General features: G+C 35.5%; 1 long non-coding RNA gene across 1 annotated transcript; it reads left to right on the top strand.

Annotated features, from left to right (window-relative positions):
• Positions 1-509: 509 nt before the first annotated feature.
• On the top strand, positions 510-5,024 carry LOC127874368 (uncharacterized). Its single transcript, XR_008046846.1, has 2 exons — positions 510-2,710; positions 2,987-5,024. It is a non-coding gene; the product is annotated as an uncharacterized LOC127874368 (long non-coding RNA).
• The last annotated feature ends 1,231 nt before the right edge of the window (positions 5,025-6,255 follow it).

Raw genomic sequence — 6,255 nt, 5'->3', positions numbered from 1 at the left:
AAAACATTGGTTTTATTTATATTTTGGACGAGTTCGAAAATGGTCCAGATCAGTGAAAAAACATGGCCGCCAAGGGGCGGGGGAGTTTTCCTTATGTCTTTAGTTAAACATTGCTAACACTCTAGAGGCCACATTTATTGTCCATTCTTCATGAAATTTGGTCAGAAGTTTGGTCTCAATGATATCTTAGACGAGCTGAAAATGGTTACGTTTGCTTGAAAAACATGGCTGCCAAAGGGCGGGGCATTTTTCCTTATATGGCTATATATGGCTATAGTAAAACGTTGTGAACACTCTAGAGGCCACATTTATTGTCCAATCTTCATGAAATTTGGTCAGAATATTTGTCTCATTAATATCTTGGATGGGTTTGAAAATGGTTATGTTTGCTTGAAAAACATGGCTGCCAAGGGGCGGGGCATTTTTCCTTATAAAAATGGCTAAAACTTTGTTAACACTCTATAGGCCACATTTATTGTCTTATCTTCATGAAACTTGGTCAAAAGATTTGTCCTAATGATATCTTGGATTAGTTCAAAAATAGTTTTGTTTGCTTAAAAAACATGGCCACCAGGGGGCGGGGCATTTTTCCTTATATGGTTATGTATCATGCTTTACTAAAACATTGTTAACACTCTGTAGGCCACATTTATTTTCCGATTATTATGAAACTTGGTCAGATGATTTGTCCAAATTATATCTTGGATGAGTTCAAAAACGGTTCTAGTTGGTGAAAAAACATGGCCACTAAGGGGCGTGGCATTTTTCCTTATATGGCTTAAGTAAAACCCTGTTAAAACTCTAGAAGCCATATTTATTGTACGATCATCATGACACTTTGTCAGAAGATTTGTCCCAATGATATTTGGACAAGTTTGAAATTGGTTCCAGTTGCTAAGAAAAACATGGCCACCAGTGGGCGGGGCATTTTTCCTTATATGGACTTATGAATCTTCTTGAAACTTTGTCAGTATATTAGTTTAAATGATATCTTGGATGTGTATTTCACGTTGACATTTGAAGCTTTAACTTTGTATGATTCTAAATATGTGTCAATGCTGTCAGTTGAATTTTGCAATATGAAGTTTTACATTTTTTGTAGATTAAATAATTTGTAAAATGTTGCAGTTTCGTCAATCAGTTTTATAAGATATTGAGCTTTAAATATGATGCAGATTGTAAGATTCTTAATATCTTTCAATATTGTGGATAAGTTTTTGAGATATCAAGCTTTGAGTTTTATGCAAATTGTATGATTTTAAAATGTTTCAATGGTGTTGATCAGTGTAATGAAGATTGCATAATTTTTATGCTTTAATTCTGTCTATTGGTTTTCAAAATGAAAGACTTTGATTTTGTAAGTGCACTTTTATCTCCTGAAAGATTCTTTTCTAGTGTTTAGTTTATATTTTAAGGCTGTTTGCAAACTCGAAGTGAAAACAGTTCTATTACAATTTGGTAAGGACATGACATTGCATATCTGATTTTAAAATGTACTTTGCTGGCAACGTGTAATTTTCTGAAATGTCTTAGTAAGACTGTTGTTTGCAATCAAAAGGTCTGTGCTTCAAATACAGGGTAATGCATGTTTTTTGTCCAAATTTATGGCGATTCAGACATTGTTCTATGTAAATTTGGGGTTTGCTTGAAGGTTCAGTCTATTTTTATGTCCCTCACTATAGTAGTGGGGGACATATTGTTTTTGTCCTGTCTGTTGGTTGGTTGGTTGGTTGATCTGTTTACGCCAACTTTAACATTTGCAATAACTTTTGCAATATTGAAGATAGCAACTTGATATTTGGCATGCATATGTATCTCATAGAGCTGCACATTTTAATTTTCTGAAAGGTCAAGGTCAGAGGTCAAATATATGTGGCCAAAATCGCTCATTTTATGAATGCTTTTGCAATATTGAAGATAGCAACTTCATATTTGGCAAGCATGTGTATCTCATGGAGCTGCACATTTTGAGTGGTGAAAGGTCAAGGTCGTAATTCAATGTCATAGGTCGAATATATGGCTTCAAAGCGGCGCAGTAAGGGGGATTGTGTTTTACGAACACAGCTCTTGTTGTTAACTGCCTTTTTAGTCCCTTACCAGTGTTTCACTAAAGTCCGTGTACTTTGGACTCATTTCAAGTTGACATTTGAAGCTTTAACTTTGTATGATTCTAAATATGTGTCAATGCTGTCGGTTGAATTTTGAAATATGAAGTTTTTCATTTTTTGTAGATTAAATAATTTGTAAAATGTTGCAGTTTAGTCAATCAGTTTTATAAGATATTGAGCTTTAGTTATGATGCAGATTGTAAGATTCTTAATATCTTTCAATATTGTGGATAAGTTTTTGAGATATCAAGCTTTGAATTTTATGCAAATTGTATGATTTAAAATGTTTTAATTTGTTGATCAGTGTACTGAAGATTGTATACTTTTTATATGTTATAATTCTGTCTATTGGTTTTCAAAATGAAAGACTTTGATTTTGTAAGTGCACTTTTATCTCATTATGCCCCCCTTCGAAGAAGAGGGGGTATATTGCTTTGCTCATGTCGGTCGGTCTGTCGGTATGTCAGTCTGTCGGTCCGTCCACCAGGTGGTTGTCAGACGATAACTCAAGAACGCTTGGGCCTAGGATCATGAAACTTCATAGGTACATTGATCATGACTCGCAGATGACCCCTATTGATTTTGAGGTCACTAGGTCAAAGGTCACGGTGACCCAAAATAGTAAAATGGTTTTTGAATGATAACTCAAGAAAGCATACGCCTAGGATCATGAAACTTCATGGGTAGATTGATCATGACTCGCAGATGACCCCTATTGATTTTGAGGTCAAAGGTCAAGGTCACGGTGACCCAAAATAGTAAAATGGTTTCCGGATGATAACTCAAAAATTCATACGCCTAGGATCATGAAACTTCATGGCTAGATTGATCATGACTCGCAGATGACCCCTATTGATTTTGAGGTCACTAGGTCAAAGGTCAAGGTCACGGTGACCCGAAATAGTAAAATGGTTTTCGGATGATAACTCAAGAACGCATATGCCTAGGATCATGAAACTTCACAGGTAGATTGATCATTGCTCACAGATGACCCTTATTGATTTTAAGGTCACAAGGTCAAGGTCACGGTGACCCGAAATAGTAAAATGATTTTCGGATGATAACTCAAGAACGCTTTTGCCTAGGATCATGACACTTCATAGGTACATTGATCGTGACTCACAGATGACCCCTATTGATTTTCAGGTCACTAGGTCAAAGGTCAAGGTCACAGTGACAAAAAACGTATTCACACAATGGCTGCCACTACAACGGACAGCCCATATGGGGGGCATGCATGTTTTACAAACAGCCCTTGTTAAAGATTCTTTTCTAGTGTTTAGTTTATATTTTAAGGCTGTTTGCAAACTCGAAGTGAAAACAGCTCTAATACAATTTGGTAAGGACATGACATTGCATATCTGATTTAAAAATGTACTTTGCTGGCAACGTGTAATTTTCAGAAATGTCTTAGTAAGTAAGACTGTTGTTTGCAATCAAAAGGTATGTGCTTCAAATCCAGGAAAATGCATGTTTTTTGTCCAAATTTATGTAAATTCAGACATTGTTCTGTGTAAATATGGGGTTTGCTTGTAGGATCAGTCTATTTTTATGTCCCCCACTATAGTAGTGGGGGACATGTTGTTTTTGCTCTGTCGGTCTGTTGATTGGTTGGTTGGTCTGTTTATGCCAACTTTAACATTTTGCAATAACTTGCAATATTGAAAGTAGCAACTTGATATTTGGCATGCAAATGCATCTCCTGAAGCTGCACATTATCATTGGTGAAAGGTCAAGGTCATCCTTCAAGGTCAGAGGTCAAATATATGTGCCCTTAATCGCTCATTTTATGAATACTTTTGCAATATTGAAGATAGCAACTTGATATTTTGCAAGCATGTGTATCTCATTGAGCTGCACATTTTGAGTGTTGAAAGGTCAAGGTCATCCTTCAAGGTCAGAGGTCAAATATATGTGGCCCAAATCGCTTATTGTATTAATACTTTTGCAATATTGAAGATAGCAACTTGAAATTTGGCATGCATGTGTATCTCATGGAGCTGCAAATTTTGAGTGTTGAAAGGTCAAAGTCATCCTTCAAGGTCAGAGGTTAAATATATGTGGCCCAAATCGCTTATTTTATGAATACGTTTGCACTATTGAAGATAGCAACTTGATATTTGGCATGCATATGCTCATAGAGCTGCACATTTTGAGTGGTGAAAGGTCAAGGTCATCCTTCAAGGTCAAATATATGGGTCAAAATTGCTCATGTTATGTTACTTCTGCAATATTGAAGCTAGCAATTTTATATTTGACATGCATGTGTATCTCATGGAGCTGCACATTTTGAGTGGTGAAGGGTCAAGGTCATCCTTCAAGGTCAAACGTTATATACGGGGACATTGGGTTTCACAAACGCATCTTGTTGTGTATGTAATTAATTTTGCTTAATTTTTGTGATCCCCCGCCAACAGCGGAGGGATATTAATTTGGCATTGTCCGTCTTTCCGTCTGTCCGTCCGGCACTTTTGTGTCCGGAACCATATTTTGGAAGTGCTTTGGCAGATTTCATTGAAACTTGGTATGAGTATATATATATGGATAAGAGGATGATGCACGCCGAATGGCATTGTACATCCTTGAATAATAGCGGAGTTATGACCCTTTGTATTTGAAAAAAATGCTTTTTTTGTGTGTCCAGAGCCATAACTTGTATCCAGAAGTATAATGGCGGGGGATATCAATTCAACGAATTTGCTTGTTAAATCAGTTTTTATTTTCATGATAATCATTTAGTTCGTACTGCAACTTATGATGGATTGTTACTACTATCTCCAATTATTTGTTTGTCATGGGTCCGTCACCATTTATCTCTTATATAATACTTGAATTGAGCATTTCACAATCTGACAATCATGCATATCATTTATTAGTTTCATAATAAAACGTCTGACAAGGGTCAGATAATTTTAACATATATTGTTGTTATAATTTGTCATGTGTTGTATGAATTAATGACACTTCCATGATAGAGAAAATTTAAATATATTTTTAGAGACATTTGTAAAATGAAAATGAAATAACTATACATTTTTCAGTGGCTAGTCGTACGGCTAGACAAGAGGCTAGCCGCACGGCCCCGTACGGGTAGACAATAGGTTTGCCGTACGGCTCTGTACGTATAGCCTTTCCTATGGATATTGTCTAAGTTAAAGACAACCATTTTCAGTGAACTGATAAATTGCTTGTATGAAACCATATATTTATCCATTGTCTGAACGACAATTAAATTATTTGTGTGACTCCATTTCTGAGAAGTACCTTGGCCGTCATTGAATTTCATAATATCGATGCCGCAACTAATTAAAACAGTTTTCACTCCTTACATAGGAAAGTCGTCTTATTAAAGAATCAAATTAAAAACCGATTTAAATTATGTGTGTAAGTCAATTTCTAGAACGTAACTTTGACGGCTGTCGTCATTAAATTTCAAAATATCGATGCCGCAACTCTTTATTACAGGTTTTTCACGCCTTAGGAACGTCGACTAATTAATGAATCAAATAAGCAACCGTATGACATGAAAGGAAGCCGTGAAAGATGAAGAATTTTTAAAGCGAGATTATACGATTTTTTCAAATATTTATTAATTTACATAAAATGTGTAAAAAAAACAATTTATTAAACATATATTTGAACATAAACTTAGAGAAAAGTTAAGAAGAACATGTGTCGATATATGCAAAATAAGCCAGATATTAAATTCTGAAATCGAAAATGTATGTACAGTCGAATTCGCCAGCATGTAAATCGTGCATGTACATGTACGATGTGAATCTAAATTTAGTTCAACGGTTCATTTTTAGTGTGAGCGTCCGCTAACGCTAATGTTTTTGCAAATCGGTATGTGCGTAGAAGCCTTAAAGGGGCCTTTTCACAGATTTGACATGTTTTGAAGTTTGTCATTAGATGCTTTATATTGATGAATGTAAACATTGGATTTTTAACGCTCCAGAAAAAAAATCAAAAATAAAATTTAAAAATGGAAAAAAAGTAGCCCGTACAAGGGCTCGAACCAGTGACCCCCGGAATCCTGTAGTAAAAAACGCTTTAGCCTAATGAGCTATCCTGCCAAGCATACATGAGAGGTGTATTCTATACCTGATATAAGCAATCTTCGTAGTTTCACAAATTTAAACGATAA

This window comes from Dreissena polymorpha, chromosome 3, assembly GCF_020536995.1.
Source record: "Dreissena polymorpha isolate Duluth1 chromosome 3, UMN_Dpol_1.0, whole genome shotgun sequence".
NCBI classification, from domain to species: Eukaryota; Metazoa; Mollusca; class Bivalvia; order Myida; family Dreissenidae; genus Dreissena; species Dreissena polymorpha.
This window is presented reverse-complemented; position numbering and strand designations above follow the sequence as displayed.